Here is a 21,217-nt window from a genome sequence, read left to right as displayed (position 1 = left end):
TTTATTTATTTATTTATTTATTTATTTATTTATTTATTTATTTATTTGACAGAGTGAGAAAGCACAAGCAGGGGGAACAGTAGAGGGAGAGGGAGAAGCAGGCTCCCCGCTGAGCAGGGAGCCCGATGTGGGACTTGATCGAAGGACACTGAGATCATGACCTGAGCGGAAGACAGACGCTTAACCATCTGAGCTACCCAGGCACCCTGAACTTCTTATATTTTTAAAGTTTCCTCTTTCAAAATCAGATCCAAAAACTACTTTCATCATTTAATTATGAACACAAACTAGGCCACTTTTGACATATATAGATTTTTTTCTAAAAATGTGAAAATTGTCCACAGAAGAGACACTTCTCATTCATTATGTCTGGAAACATGATATTTATGAACCTCCTACTTTTTGTTTTAATAGTGTATTAGCTATGGCACGAATATTAAGTGAAAAGTGAGTCTTTGCAATTAAAAAAGAGTTACAGAATTTCACTGATAACATAGTAAAAGTGTCCTTTTTACATTTCTGCTAAAGACAGAAATAAGAGTGGTAGGTTCAAATAAGCATATGAATTTTATACAAAATGATAATAGCATACAAAGGCTCTGCCTCTGTATCTTCATATTTTTCTCCTTTTCTCACCAGTTTATTCTAATGTATATTTCTAATAATTATTCATGAAGTCATTTATAATCCAGAAGTTACTCATACATGTTCTCACCAATAAAGTTCCTCCCTCTATTTGACCCTGTAAGGACAAACCCATCCCTGTTTTCATCTTTATATTTTTTTCATTTCCATAATTACAACCTTACATAAAACTTTGATTAGGACAAGGACTGTAATTTTAATAGGACATTGTATTTCATATTAACTAAGGTTGACTGAGACAAAAATCTATTCACCCCTTTCCCTCTTACATTCTTTCAATTGCTTCTTGCAATGTGTTCTTTCACAAGTGGAAAAAAAAGGTATGGTACGACACACTCAATAAGATTTCTCTAGTGATGAAATTGAGGTATTGAAGTTAAAGCCTTTCCCAAGTAAACAGGATGATCTTTGAGTTAATGAAGCTTCCAGATGGGTGTTAGTGGCAATCTAATATAGTAGCATAAGAACTCAGATTTTGATATCAGATAAAACTGGCCTTAAATCCTACAGCAACCATTTCAGTGACTTTGGGCAAGTTAGCCATGTCCAAATTGACTGGGCTAAAACAGAACTCTTCTTCTCCCATTCCCAATCTGGTGTTCCTCTAGTTTTCCCCATGTCAATTAGAGAGAGGTGGGCACTGCCACCCACCCAGTAATCAAGCCAAAAATCTGAGTTATCCTTGATTTTTCTACCCTTCATCATATATTAAATCATGAGCATCTCCAAATACATCTTCCCTTTCTACCATCACCTTCTAGACCCAAACTACCATCAGATAGCTTGACTCATTGCAAGAACTTCCTAACTTCCCCTCACACAATTCACTCCACACATGGCATCACAGTGTTCTTTTTAAACTTTAAATCAAGTCATTTACTCCCCTGCTTGTAACCTAATGACAGCCCATCACAAGCTGAATATTCAAATCCCTTAAGCAGCTTGCAAAGCCCTCTATGATCTAACCCTACTTTATATCTTCAGTTTTCTCCTATAACGTTCTCTTCCTTACCCATTATGATCCAGTCACATTGGCTCCATCTATAATATCCTTCTTCTTTTTGTCTTTCAGCTCACATCTTAAATGTCATCTTTTCCTTGACAACTCTAAAGGAGACACCAAGTTACTCAAAATCATATCACCCTACATTACTTTTTTCTGTTTTATTCACCTCTATACTTTCTGTACCTGGCACATAAAATATATCCCTTAGGTATCTTCTGTGTTTAGCACAGTGCCTGGGGCAAAGTGAGACTTCATAAATGATAGTAGCTATTGGTGTTGTTTTTCTTAAAATAGGGAATGTAATAGGGGCTTGCAAATGACTTCTAGTTAAGCAGTAATATCTCTCCTAACTGTAAGAGGTTCAGATTTTCTATTTTCAGTGGAAAATATTAAAACATAGCACTTTTATATAAATGGTCAGTGAATGAATGACTCTGCATTTTAAGCAAATCTATTGCCGATGTTTGTAAAAGACCTTTATTCTTTCTTTTCTTTATAATCCTGAGATTCTAAAGACTTCCAGATGTGACTTTCCTATGCAGCAGAAGGAAGCTAAAAAAGATAAATTGGGAAGATTCATGAAAATAAAGAGGTAGGTTGGGGAGTCAGAGATCTAGATTCACACTGGTTTCTACCACTTCCTAATCAGCCTCCGACAACCATTATGCACACAGAGCCTTAATTTCCTCCTAATACTTCTTTACAGACTTACTGAGAAGGAAAATAAGATACTGAATGTAATTCACCTAGCATGATGGTTTGGCATGTGACTGATGTTCAAGTCATAATACTTTCTCTCCATGTGTGTCACTGAGGAATAGCCCTGGGAACCACGTTTGGACCTCTGTCTTGAGTTAATATGTGAGCTTATGCTGACTTTATTGTTGCTTATGCTTTCATTTATTTCTTCACCTTGTCCCTGAAGGTGCCGATGTGGTCATACTATCTATTAGATATTTTCTCATAGATCCATTTTATTGGTGCTATTTGCAAATACACACCTTTGACACTTAATTTGAAGATACAAAGCCAAAATGAATAATAAAATAAATAACTGGCTTCTAGGAGCTGGCTAATCATTAAAAAGCAAAACAAAACAAAAAACAAGGTGTTGTTAGTAGTTTGGTTTTTTGAACAAAAAACTGCACTTGTTTCTACAAACTGCAATGAAAACTGGAAAACAGAATACTGCCTAGAATCCTGAGGAATCTGAACTTGAATTATTGCTATGGTCCATTAAACTCACTCTCAAAACTTTAACATGTTTCTGCTTCAGAGAGCTGTCCATGTACAGGCATATAACCACATTATTACAATGCCCAAAGAGCAAATTGCTTGACTCAGCTGCAGCAATGGTCTTTCCACTGAGAAAGTTTGCAGAGTTTCAACAGCCCTAAGTGTAGCATTCTCCTAAGTGAGGTAAATGCTCTCTTTGCATTGTTTTCTTCCCAGGTGATTCAAGCTGCAAGGTAGATGACTAGGACTCAAATGCTGGAAAATAGAGGAAAGTAAACTGGGTCATTTCTCTAGTTTTAGTCAAAATGTGTTCATCAGAGGCAGAGTTAAAATAATAGTCCAAACAATAATTTGAAAAAGCACTGTTTTCCCAGCTACTCCTGTTCAGCAACTGAGGTTCCATTATCCCCTTTCCTCCTTTCAATTTGAAGCATTTTTATGCTTCAGATCTTCTTGAGCATATCATCACTCAGATCTAACGCATAAGACACAGGAATTTATATTGAGAATGATGTGCACAACAACTCATAGTTCCTAGAGGACCTAAGGAAGTGGTTGCAGTTTGTAACGTAGCATCAATCAACTTTTAACGCAGGGACCAAAGTTTTCTTTTCTCTTTTTCTCCCCCCTCCACCAACTTTATTGAGGAATAATTGATAAATATAATAGTATCTATTTAATGGGCACAACGTAAAAAAAATGTGCACAACGTGATGATTTGCTATGCATATACACTGTGGAATGATGACCAATATTAAGATAATTAACACATCCATCACCTCACCCTTTTTCTGTGTGTGGGGAGGAAGCTTAACATCAACTTTCAGCAAGTTTCAAATATAAAATACAGTATTATTAACCACAGTCACCATGGTGTACATTAGATGCTCAGAACTTACTTTTCTTATAACTGAAAGCTTGTGTCCTTTGACTTAATCTCCTCTCCCCACAAAGTTTTCTTGATGGGATAATACTGAGCAGGGAGAACAGACATAAGTGATATATATAGCCAATTCTAGGTAATTTTTGTTATAAATATAAGACCTACTGGAATGTAAATTGCAATAAGTTTCTAAAAATTCATTTGGATATATGTGTCAAGAACTCTTAAGACTGTTCAAGCTCTATTACTAGCATTTAAAAGATGCAGAAAATTAGACAATGCTCAAAACAAAAATATTCTACTTCAGGAATACTTTTAATTACATAAAAATGTAGGTATTTATACCAATTGGAAAGAGAATATATAAAGTGCCAATGGTGATTGCCACTGGGTATATAATAATGAGTGGTTTAATTATTTTACTCAAATTTATTGAATTATAATGAACATAAAATAAGAGTGCATCTAAGGTATATCTTTCAATGACTTGTGACAAACAACCATACCATAATCAAGATATAGGATTCCAAAAAGTTCTTTCCTACCCCGCTGCAACAACCCCAGCCTCAAATGTCACCAGGAAACACTGATTTGTTTTCTGTCACTATAGATTAGTCAGTCTTATATTTTCTAGAATTTTATATAAATAGTATAGACTCTTTTATATATGGATTCTTTCACCTATCACATTTCTGGGAGGTATCAATGTCACTGGGCTTTTTGCATGGCTTTCGTTCACTGAACATTTCTGAGATTTATCAGTTTTGTTGCATATATTAGTAGTTTCTTCCTTTTTATTGCTGAGTAGTATTCTATTGTGTGGTTATACTACAACTTGTTTATCCGTTTACCTACTGATGAACATTTAGGTTGTTTCCAGTTTTTGAAAATTATGAAGGAGGCTGATAAGAACATTTATGTACAAGTTTTTATGTGGACATATGTTTTCATTTTTTCTTGGATAAATACCAAAAAGGAAAATTCTATTTCCGTGTGTATTTGGCTATATAAACAAACAAACCGCCAACTGTCTTCAAAGTGGGGGTAACATTTGAGAATTTTGTTTGCTTCACAAACACCAACATTTGGAATTGTCAGGCTTTTAAATTTTAGCCATTTTAGTTTTATGAAGCAGCATCTCATTAGATTTTCAATTCTCATTTCCCTGATGACTAATGATATTGAGTACCTTCATATACTTACTAGTCATTATTATCTTTTTTGCATGAAGTGTCTGTTCAAATATTTTGCATATATTCTTTTAAATTGTTGAGTTGTAAGTGTCCTTTACATATTCTGAATACAAGATATCAGTATTGTATTTTTTTTTCAATTTGTGACTTGCATTTTCATTTTCTTAACAAAGTATTATAAAGAGAAGAAGTTTTTCATTTTGAGGAAGCCTGATGTTTTAATTTGTTTCTTTCATGATGTATGCTTTGGATGTCCTATCTAAAAAACTTCACCTACTCCAAGGTCATGATGGTTTTCTGGCATAATCCACTTTAATTTCTGTAAATAGTACAAGCTAAAGTTTGAGGTTCATTATTTTCTATAGATATCTAGTTCCAGTATCATTGGTTGAAAAACTTTACTTCAAATTGATATATTTTGGCACTTTTGTCAGTAATCAATGACCATTTGTGTATTGGTCTCATGACATTATCACACTGTCTTTTCAGTATTTTTTTTAAGACTTTATTTATTTATTTGACACAGAGAGAGACACAGCGAGAGAGGGAACACAAGCAAAAGGAGTGGGAGAGGGAAAAGCAGGCTTCCTGCTGAGCAGGGAGCTGGATGTGGGGCTCGATCCCAGGATCCTGGGATCATCACCTGAGCCGAAGGCAGACGCTTAACTGAGCCACCCAGGCGCCCTGTATTTTTTTTTTCTTTCTGTGCCCCAACTTAGGTAGTTTCTAATGGCATTTATTCAAGTTCATTGATCTTTCTTTTCTGTAATATATTCTTTGATTTGAATTCCACCCAATAAACTATTTTTCACTTAAAATATTGCATTCTTCTCTTCTAGAAGTTCTTTGGTTCTTTCTTTCTTCTTTTTTTTTTAATGTCTTCCATTTGTCTCATTATTTTCTGGTTTTGTTTTTTAAGTCTTGAGTATATTTATAGTAGTTGTTCTAGAGTCCTTGTGTTTACTAATCCCATCATTTCTTTCATTTATGAGTCTGTTTCTATTGGCTGATGATTTTTCTCCTGATTATAGGTCACATTCTCTTATTTCATTTCTAGTAGTTTTTGAATTCTGAGTTTTCTTGTCTTCCTTTAGAAAAATATTGAACTTTGTTTTGGCAGACAGTTAAGTAACTTTTGGATTAACTTTCTCTTTTCAAGGCTTTCAAGTACAGTAGCCTTTATCGTAGTTACAGTTTGGCCCTTCTACTAAGGTAAGACTCTTCTATAGTCTCTACAGAATGTTCTGGGTGGTTGTGAAGGTCTCCCTACTCTGACTAGACAGAGTTCTGATACCTCCCAGTCCTGAGCAAACTCAGGGATCATTCACCTAACAGCTCTCCAATGGATCTTTGCCTTGCAGAGTTTCGCCAGACATAAGCATAGTTGAGTCTCCAGCAACAGACTCAGTGGAACCCTTATGTAGATTTTTGGAACTCTTTCTGTACTTATCTCTCCCTCTGCAAATTCCATCTGCCTTATCTCCCTATATTTTAATCTCAGTCTTCTCAAATGATCAGTGCTTCCCTTATGTTCTCCCTCCCTGCATTATAAACTGGAAAATGCCTCCAGGCAAAAATCCAGGATGCTTTTAGGTCTCATTTTGTTTGTTTTCATTCTCTTCTGAATCACAGCCTTGTGCTGCCTACTGCCTAATGCCTACAATTAAATGTTTCATATATTTTGCCCATTTTTTTTTGTGAGTTAAGGTAGGGTAGGCAAGTCTAATTCCAATTACATTAATGTGACAAGAATTGGGAGTTCCTAATTATATTTTTATATATGTCTCATTTTTTCAAAATTGTCTATCAGGTACGTAAAACAATTTTATAATGAAAAACACACACACCCAAAAACTATTGATCATTCTGCATCTTGACCCAAAATGATGGCATTGTAAGCTACTCTTGAGGTAAAACACCATACATTTTATTCCTCCTATTGTTGTTAGGCACTAGAAATTTTGACCTTGGAGAGATGTGTTTTTAAATTTTATACAACTATGATAGATTTAAAAAAAAGTTTTTTAGTCATACTTACTAGTGTGGTTAAAATAATTCTTGCCTGCTTTTTGCTCCCATCTCAATAATGTCATTCTTCATGGTTGCAGTATGAGCTTTTATTTGTGGAGTTATGGAAAGTGCAAGCTGGGCACCCAAGCAGAAAAAGAATGTTGTCTCCGGAGCCAAATCCCCAGTGTACAGAGGAATCATCTCCAAACCATGCATCAGGTTTCAGTACAATTCATAGCTACTGACATTTTATAGACCAGGAAGATCCAAGCTTAACTAGCATAGAAAAAGTAATACATTTCCTTCCTTTTGTAGAAAGCTGCATATAATATATCTTTGAAGACAGGGCTGAGATTATCACCATGTTCTTCTATGGATAAATATGGGAGTTCAGTTTCTGAGGCTGTGGCATAGTTTGCAGGCAATAAATTCACATAATGGTAAAAAAAAAATGCTACTTGTAGAGAAAAAACATTGGCGGTATGTATTTCAGTTCAGTGCCCTATAGAGTGCTGATTTACAGAGATGACTTCTTAGTACCTTATACTTTGCAAACTCATATTTCCTGTTCTGTAGAGTAGCTGATCCTCCAAGGGTGAGGTTTTTTTTTGTTGTTGTTGGGGGAGGGTGGAGGGAAGGGTGCAAAACACATGCGCTGGTTTGGAATGTGATTGGTGTTTAACGACAGAGGTAAGACAAATGAATGTATCAGGGTTTAATGTTCTCTACCTTATCCCCTTGGTACCCTGTCTTCTGATTTCTGCCTTCATAAACTCTGCTCAATATTTTATTTCTGCACAATGAAGTTTGTCTCAATAAAATTAGTTGCTGCAATTAGCTTCCTCAGCAACGATGAGCCAGCAGTAATGTGGTGATTTTATACTAATAGCTGGAAGTGTGGTATCAGCTAATGCCCCTTTCCAAAGGTGCTAGTGTATGTAGATCCTTAACTAGCTCATCAGGTTAGTGGGTAAACCTTTGCAGATTTCCAGAGCCTGAATAGATTTACCACTCATAAAAGCATAGGTCCATTACCTTATTTTATACAGTAAGTAGCATTTATCGAACATTGACTATGTGGCAGGCATTATACTAATGTTTTACATATACTCTATCTTACTGTTAAGAGAACCTTTTAAGCAATCCCAAAACTAAACTTGTATGATACTGTAAGAGGCCATTGTGTGCGTATTTGGGTTGGGAGTATGGGTAGCACTTCTGATATCATGGAACTGATAGGCAAGCTGTCACCTGGTGGGTGATACCCAGCGTCTGCTCAAATCCCTATCAATTCTGCAGCCATCTTGAAAATCAATGGGAGCCTCTTGAGAGTTTCCAGTCTACAGAAAATGAATGATAAATGGTGCTGAGGTACTTGACAATATCCTTTGTTAAATCTGCTTTCATCACTGGAGTAAAACAATTTCCTTTCCTCTTCCCTCTTCTTTCCTGCCCTTTCCTTCACACCAAAAACTTAATCTTTGCATAGTTAAATGTTTTTCTGCTTTAAGGGAAAGGAGGTGAGTTCTCTTGGTGGTATGCATGGGTTACTCCATGTTAGAGTCCACATTCGGTCCTTTTAATATTATTTCTATTGATAGCCAAACACCTAATAAAAAAAAAGGAGAAATTAAATCTAATGCACAAATCTAAGAAATGTAGTTTGTTGAGTTGGAACATAAAAATAAATAAAATGCAGATTTTGTCCTCAGGATGCTTCCAATTTGGCAGATGGCAACAGTAGGTTGAAATATAAAACTAACTATAACTTAAAGAAAAATGTGAGAAAACTATATACATGGGCTCAAGAAAAAGAAATAAAAATATGAAAACTCCCTGCTGGTGAATTTGCATTTGAAACAAGCCTTTTACAAAGAACATAGTAAGTTAACTAGTGGAACACATGAGAGAAAGTATATCAGATGGAGAGAATGGTGTGAACAAATAAACAGAGAAAGGAAATTGGAAGACATTTTCTTCTAACTTAGAAAGCTTTCTGACTTCAGTATTCAAATGAATGCCTCAGCAAGTTTTTCAAATTTAAATTGTATGTTTTAACTCTATTCTGATTGGTTCATCTTGTTTTCTATTATTAATTCTTCTAAGTAGTCCTAACAAATTAGTTCTCACTTGGCAGGCACACTCAATAAATTGTTCAGTCTGAGAATAATTTGTTTGTCATTGTCAAGTTTTTGTTCATAACTTTTTGTATACAAGGCCCTACATTTGCTATATTTATGGAAATGACAGACACAATACAAGTAAAGCTCCTGAACCAGGAAAACCTGTAAATACAACCAGTATCTATCAAACCATTAACCAGATTTTTCCGTTCTTCTCTTATATATGGTGAGGCTTCTAATGCACTCACAATTAATCCTGAACCACTAAACAATGGTTACTTACTTACACAGATGAAGCTTGCAAAGATATTTGAAAGATATTAGTTTTTAGGGTTTTTTTGTTTGTTTTTAAAGATTTTATTTATTTATTTGAGAGACAGAGAGGCAGTGAGAGAGAGACAGAGCACGAGCAGGGGGGAGGGGTAGAGGGAGAAGCAGACTCCCCACTGAGCAGGGAGCCCGATGTGGGACTCCAACCTAGGACCCTAGGATCATGACCTGAGCCGAAGGCAGATGCGTAAACCAACTGAGCCACCCAGGCACCTTGAAAGATATTGTTAATTAAATGTCTGTAATCACCAAAAATGCACTTTAAAATATCATGTTTAGATCTACAAATTCTGACAATGTACAGGCCACTTTTAGTAACCCTCAGAACCAAAACAGCCTGTATTCATAAGATTTTGGTGCACATAAAGGAAAAAAAAAAGCAACCTTTCATGGATAGTATAAAATATTCACCTCTTTAGAATGCATGGCTGGTTTTGATACTATATTACTGTTAGAAAAGATAGGACCATTGGGGAAAGCTGGGTGAAAGGTATAAGACACCTCTCTGCTTTATTTTGCAACAGTCTGAGGATCAATAATTATTTCAAAATAAAAAGTTAAAAAGATGCATTACTGATCCTCCCAGAATCAATGCTAAATTTAACTGAAGAAAAGAGATTGTGCTTAAGAAAGAAAGAAAACCCCATGATGTTCTTCTTCTCTCACCTGTTCGTCCAAAAAGAAATAGTAGGCTCTGAAAGCAGGAAAGTAGGGGACAGAATACTGATTCCTTTCATTCCCTGTGGTTGAGTATATTATTTGAACTGCTTACTGCACATCCCAGGGGAGAGTTATTTCTTGCTAACTTTATTCCTGTGGCAGCATCTTAAGAACACTACTTACTTTTCTCCTTCATGAGAGTGCTCTGGCTATTCTCTGAAGAGTTTACCCTCGGTGGCAAGGGCAAAGTGATTGGCAAAGGCTAGGCTTCTGGCCAGCCTGCAGAGCTAGAATGGAAAAACAATGTGGCTTCCTAAAGATGGGTAAGCCACCTTCATGACCTTAGAGCTCTTCATTTTCTCACTTCAAAATTCCAGGGTCTATCATGTTCAGTGAAGTTTCCAGTGTACCACCTGCAGAGAGCTGGCTCATTTCTTATTCACATCTCAAAGATGCAATTATGCATGTACTGCATTTAGTCCTTAGATCTTGATCCTCAGCTGTAGCTAGGAATTATGGAGACACTAGAATTGACAGGCTTGTTGGAACTCTTACCAAGTTTGGCAATTCTGTAGCCATATGGTTTCAAGCTGGCTTTTCCTGCCTGTTTCTCCTGAGCATTTCTGGGAGTTAGATCCAGTTTCAGGTGGTTAAGAGCTAATTATCAATGCATGTTACCATTCTAAAAAGCATATAACCATTTTATATAATACTTTGGTAAGTGAGAAAAATATTAAATTATACCAAACTGTTTTCACAGTCGGCACCAGACTGACTCATATTTTTACCTCATCTTCTTTGTGAGGAAGAAATACAATTGCTGCTTGAGATGCCACCTCAGGCTGGGGAGAAGTCGAGGGGCAAATATCCTGGCTTTTCCCTCCCTCTGTCCTCTAATTTCTTGTGGGTATCTGCCATTAGCTCAGCCCACTATTACAATTAATAAATAAATGCATGGATCAATGAATAATGCATGATTATATGATAGAATATATTAACATCCACAATTCCACAATCATTGTACACTTTCTGAATGACAGAAAGAGCACAATTCACCTCTGGTGTCTGGAAAAGTCAGATAAGAAGGTAGAAAGAAAGAAGCACAATAAAGTAGAAGTCACAGTCCCAAATTGCGAATGGTATACAAAGGCCTCATAATCTCCTAATGACATAGCTAATTACTTGAAACCATTAAATCATTATTTCTACTGATACAATTAAGAAATTAAAAATACCTGGTAAAGACCAACACATGGATATTGGCACTCCTCTAAATAAATGGTTATTATCACATTACTAAGCTTTAATCATGCGTGTGTGTGTGTTTGTGCGTGTGTGTGTATTCATGTGCTCATGTGTTTGTTTTCTTATCATCACATAACCATTTGATTCTTTGCCTTCATGCGGGTAATCACCTTCAGTATATCCCACAACACTAGGTATATTTCTTAGTTACTGTCTTAACAGTGCTTCTTAAACTAGAGTTGATTGTATAGAAACCTATTATATATAATATTCTATAATAATACTTTATAAATTTTATACATTACTTTTATTTTTATTTATTTATTTATTTTTAAAGATTTTATTTATTTGACACAGAGAGAGAAAGCACAAGTAGGCAGAGAGGCAGGCAGAGAGAGAGGGAGAAGCAGGCTCTCCATGGAGCAGGGAGCTGGACGTGGGGCTCGATCCCAGGACCCTGGGATCATGACCCGAGCCAAAGGCAGCTGCTTAACCGACTGAGCCACCCAGGCGCCCCTATACATTAATTTTATAATATATATTTATACTATAAAATATAACATATAATACTATATATAAAATGTTTTAATTGCAGAAAACATTCAGATTTGCCAGAAAAACATGGGAAAACAAAACAAAACAAAGCACATAGACATTATAAAACATTCAGAATAGATGCGCTTACATTTCATATTATGGCTATAATAAAGTCAGTTTATTATTTATTTATTTAGACAGACAGAGGGGGTGGGGGAGGAGCAGAGGGAGAGAATCTTAAGCAGATTCCACACTGAATGGGGAGCCTGATGCGGGGCTTGACCCATGGCCCAGGAGCCGAAACCAAGAGTTGGAGGCTTAAGCAACTGAGCCACCCAGGTACCCAAGGTCAGTTTAAAACTCTATTTCATTATGCCATAAAGGATGCTCCATAATATGGGAAATGGGACCCTTCGGACAAGGGTTTAGGCAGAAATCCATAGCATTCTAACTTTAATCCATTAACAACTGAAGCAGACTATCAGAGTAATGTTACTAAACAGTAAATGGGAATGAATACACAAACAGTTGTAATTTATTCAATACCTATTATGTGCCTCTCTTTTCTTTTGCTGTGGAGTGCACATTTTTATTTTGATGGGTTAAGCAATGAGACTAAAAATATGAAACTACTGAGACAAGGACTATCTAATTTTTGGATTGGGGTAGTAGCAGTTTACTAGTAAGAAAACTGAGATCCAAATAAAATTACATAAAGAATCTTTATGCACTCTTTGCAATTATTCTTAGTCATAACTCATGACTTTTGTATCTACTGCTCCCCTTGTACATATATACATACTAGCTCTCTAGGACTCCTCTTTCTACCATGAGACCTTTATTCTCTTCTTGCCCTTATTTTAAGCTGATTCTAAATCCAGCAAACATTCACTGAGTAACTATCAACTACCACAATATGCTGGAACAGTTCTTTTTTTTTATTCATGACAGACAGACAGAGAGAGAGAGAGAGAGGCAGAGGGAGAAGCAGGCTCCCAAGGAGCAGGGAGCCCGATGCGGGACTCGATCCCAGGACCCTGAGATCATGACCTGAGCCGAAGGCAGACGCTTAACCATCTGAGCCACCCAGGCGCCCTGGAACAGTTCTTGAACATGGAGATACACTGGTGTACCAAACAGCCCTCCAGAACACCATAACATCACAGCTAGAAGAAAATATGATGAAGATTATATATATATATAATACACACACACACACACACATATATATAATCTATCTGTATCATCCTAATATTATCTCTATATATAATCTATATATGGTTTTATGATTTTATGTATATGTATAAAATCACAAGACACTGATGATTGCTATATTCTGTTCTTCAGAAATAAGGAACACATTATCGGAGGAAGTGCTTGAAACTTTAACAGGAAGGGAAAAAACTGATACTTTTTTTTTTAAGTAGTCCTTAGGTAAGAATGGCAAACAGAAGCACATATCTTGTCATCTTCTCAAAACCCACCTTACACTCACAGCAACCTTACTGGTGGAAGACAACAGAATTTGGGGTTTCATTAAGACTGTTTCATGATCCTTCCTGAGACATTTCTCTAGGGAACTATTAATATGAACTGGAGGTACCTCATGAAATAGAACATTTTGGTCCTAGGGATTAATCCGTTCAACAAACATGTTAAATATCTACTATCTGTCAGGCATTTTTCTTCTAATTGTTAAAGATGAAGACGTAATAAGATGGAGCCCCTGCACCTCTAGAGATCACAGGTTTAGTAAACAGACATGTAGTCCAATCAGAGCACAGAGTGGCAAAGAGAGGTCGACACACACAGTTTTGCAGGAGAGAGGAAAGGACATGGCTATATTCACAGATAGGAAGGTGTCACAGAAAGCAATCAGTGAATGGTGTCTTAAAGGATCAATGAAAATGAATCAGACAAGAAGATAAACGACAAAACACATACAATGTGTTGACTTATTTAATTACACAGCAAATTTAAGAAAGTATTAAGAATTTACAATGGGGAGAGAATGGAATATGTTAGGTGGGAGAGAGCAAAAAATATAAGGTGGGAAGGAAAGGTCCTGACCAACAGCACACACAGATGCACATCTTGTGTGCAGAGACTCCAACAATTGGCTTGTGTAGTCAGAGAGAGGGTTGCCCAGTTCCGCCTGTTTAGTCTTGCTCTATCCAGACTTGAGGACAAATAAAGAGGACACCCACTGAATGAGCAGAAAAAGGGGCTTCAAAAAGGGCGAGAGAAGCCATCTTTATTCAAGAAAACACTGCTTCTAGGCATGAATGTTGAAACTGAGATGCAAACATCATAGGGCCGAGCTACATGTGATATGCTAACAAATCTACATAAAACAAACCCAAATGATAAATCTCCACATTCTAGGAAGAGATATTGCATAGAAAAGACATTAATTTAGGTATGACATGATTTTGAGGCAACAGCTTTAAAATTGCACTTATAGATTTACATGTTTTTCCTGTAATATGTATATTTTAAAAAGAAAACTATCCATTTGGAAAGACTGGGCTGTTAGTAACAGTCTTGCCCCATTCCTTCTGCCGCATAAATAGGACTGAGATCTTCACATGAACCACAAGGCTGTAAAACTCCTTCCAATAATAAGCTAAGAATATACTTTTCTCTTATTGACTTAGCCTAATATATTAGCAAGGATGTAATTTCTCTTGAGTTTAGTGCCAGGAAAACAGATATCCCCAAAGCCAACAACACACTGGTGCTCAATGAATATTTCTTGAATAAGTAAGTGGTTGAATTTTTTTTACCTCAAAATTTTGATTTATTTTTTGTAAAAGGCATGCACTCCAGAGAGAGGAAGTACTTTAAGCTGCTATTATGTTATCATACTTTAGTGCAATTAAATTCCTGCCTTTTCTTAGAGCATGTTTTGATAAGGAGAGACTAAGGGCTCTGGATAAGAAAAAGAGGGATGCACAGTTAAACAAGAGGGGGAATGGTGATTGTAGGGCTCCTTCTCTTAATAAAAGCAAATGCTCAAACAACAACAAAATCCAACCCTCTCCCCATGAAACTACTTTTGTTTGAGCAAATGTTCCATATCTATTTAATGAGCATCTAAACTCCTTCTTTGGTTGCATGATTGATGCTACGGAAAGCTTAAAACATGCAGCACAATTCCTGTTGTATCTATTATAGACAAATATCCTTTCCTCTTCGTTCTCTTCTTCTAAGAACAGAATGTTGATTTTCCTTTTGGAACCATCCTTTCTCTACTCTCAGTCAAAGTAGTGTTGGTGGGAGACAAACCATAAGAGACTGTTAATCTTAGGAAACAAACTGAGCGTTGCTGGAAGGGAGAGGGGTGGGGGGTGGCGTAACTGGGTGATGGACATTGTGGAAGGGTATGTGTTGTAATGAGCAATAAAAAAAAGCTTAAAAACAAAAACAAAACAAAGTAGTGTTGTTGGTGAGACTAATCCTTCCTTCTTGATTTAAGGGACAAACAGGTAGCTTGTGTAAATCACTGTTATCCATCTCTTCACCCCAATAATATTTTTTGATATGTAATATAAGACAAGCTAAGAAGAGATATTAATTCTGGGATTATGGTTGAAACTGTTCGAAAAGAGAAATTAGAACATGTGGATATAAGCCTGGAGGTGCTGAGGGAAAAGGGTGCCTCAGGAGGGAACCAGCACTAGAAAACTAAAACGAGACACACTAAGAAATAGCTTCTTGGTGCCACTTTTGAGAACCTGGATTAATCCACCACTGAACTTTCCAGTTATATAACAATTGCATAAATTTTGCTGTTGTTATTCTACATCTGTTGGACTGTCTGCCATTTATAACCAAAAGAGTGTTTCTAATAGATCAACTCTAATAAAATGAAAAAATATAATGATTAAAATTAGGAGGGTGATTTGGTAAAAAAAAAAAAAAAAAAAGCACAAAGGACAGAGAGTTCTACTCTCATTGTGAGTTTGGAAAGTTGTCCTGGAAAAAGATGGCATTTGATAACTGTCCATGATGAGTAGCATCAGGATGCACATCAAGGCAATTAATCTAAGAGAGGCCAGAGTGAAATTAAAGGAACTAGAGTGAAAAAATGCAGAGAGTATTGAGAACCACATAGATGTAGAGGGAAAACACCATCTTAGATCCCGTATTTTGAAAGGAGGAGCAGGAGATGGGGAAATAGGAACATGGAAATAGAAGTAAGAAAGAATCCCTCAAGATCTGTAACTCATATTTTGAAATGCATAAACCTTGGCTGAATGAGGCTTAGTTTGGGTTCAAGATGATATAAGTTAAAACAGAAAATATTCTGACAACAAAAGCATGCTATTCCATAGGGATAAAAGTAACAGAACCACAAAAAAAAAGGCACCAAAATATTGTCTTTAACACAATCCTATTTAGATTATTATTTTTCAAAGAGATTTCAGAGGCTTTATAGAAGTATCTTCTGACACCTTCTTTGCACCGAAATTATATTAAATTAGAGGTATTACAGATATGTATCACTCACATCATTTTCTAAAGAAAACTGGCCTCAAGAAAGTCACCATGGAAAGAAATCATCACATGCCCCAATTTCCTGTTGGGCTATAGCTGATTGTTTAGGGGGAGGGTCTCTAACTCAAGGTGATCCAATACATGAATGAGTAGTTAACCTTTGCTTCTTGCCTAAAAGACTTGCACTTAGTAGGAAAATCTAAATAAGACAATCTGATGTGATTTCACATGTATCTGAAATAGGCAATATAACAGAACTTTTTCAGTGTTGGTGCGGGTGAAAAATGATACCATAAATTGGGGTAAGAAATTTCACAGGGAGTCAAAATCATGGGCATGGGTTAGTCAAAGTCAGTAGCAGAGAGAAAGGAAGCAAATGCTCTTTTTAGTAGCATTATATTAATAGTGAAGCACAAGAGAAAAGATGAATGTTTTCTAACTGGGCTGTGGCGATCTTGAGAGCTGCTCTCAATCCTAGAATGACCCTGTGGTCTCCATTCCTGGCAGGTTTAGAACTTAATAGTTCCTGTGAAATCTTTTCTCCCATATGTTCTCCTTGTGTTTTTACAATAACTCCCGTTTTCTTGAGCTAGCTGGAGTAGATCTCTTTTCTTTACATTTAAACAAGTTTTAATATATAAACACACTTATTCAGACATATGAACACATATTAAATGTCTTCAATATACTGTAAAGTTCATTATAAAAATGAGAAAAATGCTTCTCTTTTACAACAGTGAAAAACGTATCCTTAGGAAACCCCAAATTTCAGTAACATATATTCTACTAAAAATATTTTTGCTATAGTGTTGGGAAGACCTGAATTTATAGAATTGTGCTGGGCATGTTTTATTCCACCTAATAAGTCGTATTCACCATCACCTTTAAATATTTTCTAAATTCAACCCTGCTGGATCTGATCACATGTTTCTAGGATCAAGGACAGCAATATTGTCATATGATAATAAGGACAAAAACAAACAAAACTGAATTTGAAACAAGCATTCTAATTACTTTTTAAGGTCCTTTGTGCAAGAGTTTTTTGCAGTGATCAAGTCAGGTAACATTTATTGTTTGCATGGACCGGTCTTGAGTGATTTCTCCTATATTCTCACAACATAGGATATACTACTTACTGTAATTCCAAGACCACAAACTCACTGCATAATGGGAATCCTAGACATGATTAAAGAAGAGAGAGTTGGGGCAAAGAGATATGATAAAAGGCCTGTGACTCCATATGTTTATTATACTGGTATAGAAAAAAAATTATCTTTTTGGCAGATATGTGGCTTATTACCTTTCAACAATATATAAAATAGTTGGTGTTACCAGCAGAATAAAACCATTTAAAGCATTGTTGAATTAATGGCAGATTTTGTGTCCTGATGTGCTTTCCCAAACAAAAACTACTAGAAATTATACTTACCAATACAAATGCATACAATGAATTAATTAATGAAAGATCACTGATCTCGAGAGGAAATATTCAACATTTCAAAAGGCTCCCTAATCTTTAAAAAGGAGGAGTCATTGCTGTATGTTATAAAAGAATGGGCATTTGTTTAAATTCAAGGGAAGATTTTAAATTAGAGGTCAGTTTAATGTAGCATACATTTATAACACATATTAAAGTTAAGTTTAGTAATGAACTTAATTTATATAAATAAATTTATATAAATAAGAAACCCTGGGTACCAATCTTGCCAACATATAACCCACTTATATTCCCTTATTGGAAGTTCCAAAACCTAGCTTCTAGGTTTATATCCCATTTTTCAATTTAGTGTTTTCCAGCTGTGGTTGGTTGATGGGAGAAAAAAGGATTGCATTTGAGTCACTGCAGTGAGAATTGGACACAACTCAGCATCTCGCTTATTTATGAGAGCCCACAGTGATCAATCATTATAGACTGTGAGTAGGTCATTTATATAACCATAATTCGTAATTTAAATTAGAATAAAGGAAAAGTTGTGAAATGCCTTTATCCCACAGTCAAGCCCACAGCATGTAAAAAAAAAAAAAATCTCTAAACGAAAATAAAGTCTAATTTTTCAATTGTTTCTTTCTGCCAGTACAATATCTGGACCTACTAATAGTAGCCGCTTGATAGGAGGGAAGGGGCCCAGTTATTTCACTGTGACTGACATCATAGTTATCAAATAGTTCAAGGTCAGTAAGATCATGGTATATAGTCTATCATTAGAGACCAAAGGCTTCTTAGAAGGCAATCATCTAGACAGATAATGTGAGGATATTAGTTGCCTATACAAAATAATCAATGGTAATTGGTATGGAGGAAAACATACTAAGCACTATGAGTATTTCATAAGACCTAGGTAGCCTCATCTAGTGAAAATAATGCTTAATATAAGACCATAATCAAGTTCTCAGTTAAGAGTGTGGCACAGAGTGGATAAAAAAAGGCAGATTCAAGGTAATTTCAAGAGTGCAGTATGAAGCCGTGTTCCAAGCCTGGTTAGTAACTATGTTGCAGGTAGTGCGCAGATCAGTTAGAATATCAGATTTTAAAGCTAGACAGACCTGAGTTAACTACTGGATCTCTGAACTTAGAGAATTCAATAACCTTAACTATTTACCTTAATTTATCTGAACTTTAATTTTTTAATTTTTAAATGGATTTAATAATGTCTGTAACATTCCATTGTTGTCAAGATCGAATTAGAAACTATAGGCAAATTCCCTAGTACTATTCACTGGCCCATGGCAGGTCCCTCATGAATGGTAGCTATTAGCGTTTTTATTTTTTGTCAGGAAAATCTCCACGGACTCCCAGGGAAACTCCATGCTAACATACTTTTCTCAAAGTGAGAGGCCCAGGGAAATGTCTGTCCTTCCATCAGTATGTCCAGAACTCTGTTTTTTCTGATATTTATTGGCTGTAATCGCCTTTTTTTTTTTTTTTTTTTCAAGCAAAGATGTTGGAACAGTCATTCTATGGCACAGATACCACTGTGTGAGGTGAGTGAGGTGGGTGAATCTGGTGTCTTATGTACTATGTAAGTTGAGATCTGAGCAATAAAAACTTCAAGAACTTAGAGATTGTGCTAATTGAGAAAGTGTAAGAAAACAGTGAATTCTGGACCACTAAAAGCATCCTCTTATTTTGATACTAACCTATCCAAACGTGATATATGCAAAGAGAAAGGACCCGGTAGAAAAACTGATCCATGATAGCCAGGAGAGCCCTCTTGTCCAGCGTTCAGTACTGTTCAAGGGACAAGACACAGGCTTTAGGGGCGGTGATGAGTCCAGTTCTCCATTGTGAACTGGGAATAATGCATTACGAAATTTAGGCTTTAAACTATTCCTATACCTTGTTTTATACCTTCAAAGTAACTGGCTCATGGGCAATTCAGTTTCCTACGCAGCTTGTTACTAGCAGAGAGCAGCTGGCTCTTGGCGGGGTTTATACGCATTCTAATCATTGGAAAGAATTCTGATTCACGAATTAGCATTTCTGATTTATGGAGCAGGTCTTCGTGAGTTTCAGTATGAGCGAATCACTGAATGCACCGGGAACACACAGTTTCTGGTTCACAACCGCAGAAGGTGGTGACTCAACCGAGCGAGGCTCGACCTGGAATATCTTCAGGCTTGTCTCACGAGAACTCCCGAAACGAAGAAAAGGCAGCGCGGCACAGGTTTGCTTCCGAGACGGCGCATGCGTCTGCCGCCGCCGCCATTACGCATGCGCAAAGCCTGCGAACACCATGTGCCTTCGGTCTTTGCATCCCACTCCAAAACGGGAGGCGGAGATCTATTACCGAAATGCTCTGTTGCCCTGCAGTCTGTCACACCCAGAATATTAGCAGATGGGTCCCAACACCTCTCATTTCCCATAATAACTTGTTGTGGCTGCTCTAGTAAGATAACAGTTCCCTTATGTTTACTCCCCAGTGAGTAAAATAATATATTCTTTTATTTACGTATCACTGTCTTTTTCAGGTTTAACTGGTATACTGCCAGTTCTAATGTTCGGTGAGTTTTTTTGTGAGTGACTGACATGATCCAGTGTCAATGACTCAGAATTGCTTCCTGTCTCTGGACATGGACATAATGCTTTGCAACATACTTTATTTCCTACTAGCTCCTTATTGCAGAAAATGACATATTTTATTGCTGAATTTGTACTTGGATGTACTTACTATAAAGACTGTAGAATGTTATAACATCATTAGAAAGAAAATTATACAGACATACTAAAATTGCATCTTAAGACTCTCAGTAGGCTGCATTTATGTAAAGGTTACTTTGCCCTTCAGGAATTCAAAAATAACTAGCCTTTCAAGGCTCTGCTTGCTTCCACTAACGTCACAATAAACCAATCTTTCCATGGAGTTTGGGATTATGCCATACATTAACTTGATATATTCTCCATTTAACTTTTATTATTACTTCAGCCTGTGTCACCTTCTACTGACAATAATTCTGTATGAAGTTATTTATTTCTTTCTTTTTTACTGCTTATAGAGCTAGTGGTTAATCAACCACAGCAGAGTATTTAAATAAAATGAGGCCAAGATGTAGAAACATGTACTCTAAACAGAGGCCTTCACAATAATGGAAACGCAGATGTGAAATGCCTGAACACAAGGCAAGACAGAGTGAGCAGTATCCTGGATTATATCTAAAGCACAAAATGATACCTGCGAAATTCCATTAGAATGATGACAGTAATTAATAATTCTCAAACATAAAGATGGGAAGACTGGTTTCTCTGTGAAGGCAAGGAAACTTTTCATAAATCCTGTCCAGATGATACTTTGTAAAAACCACAATATATAATCCATTCAACTTATGATTCTACCTCTACTGTTGCTCCAGA

At 36.3% G+C, this 21,217-nt stretch overlaps 1 pseudogene; it reads right to left on the bottom strand.

Annotated features, from left to right (window-relative positions):
- The window catches only part of LOC118018158, a 47,004-nt pseudogene extending 26,922 nt beyond the window's left edge, over positions 1 to 20,082 (bottom strand).
- Positions 20,083 to 21,217: the final 1,135 nt, after the last annotated feature.

The sequence above is a fragment of the Mirounga leonina genome, unplaced genomic scaffold, assembly GCF_011800145.1.
Source record: "Mirounga leonina isolate KUSES-001 unplaced genomic scaffold, KU_Mleo_1.0 Mir_170, whole genome shotgun sequence".
Taxonomy (NCBI): Eukaryota; Metazoa; Chordata; class Mammalia; order Carnivora; family Phocidae; genus Mirounga; species Mirounga leonina.
The sequence above is the reverse complement of the archived record's forward strand: the minus strand, read 5'-3'. Positions and strand labels throughout refer to the sequence as shown.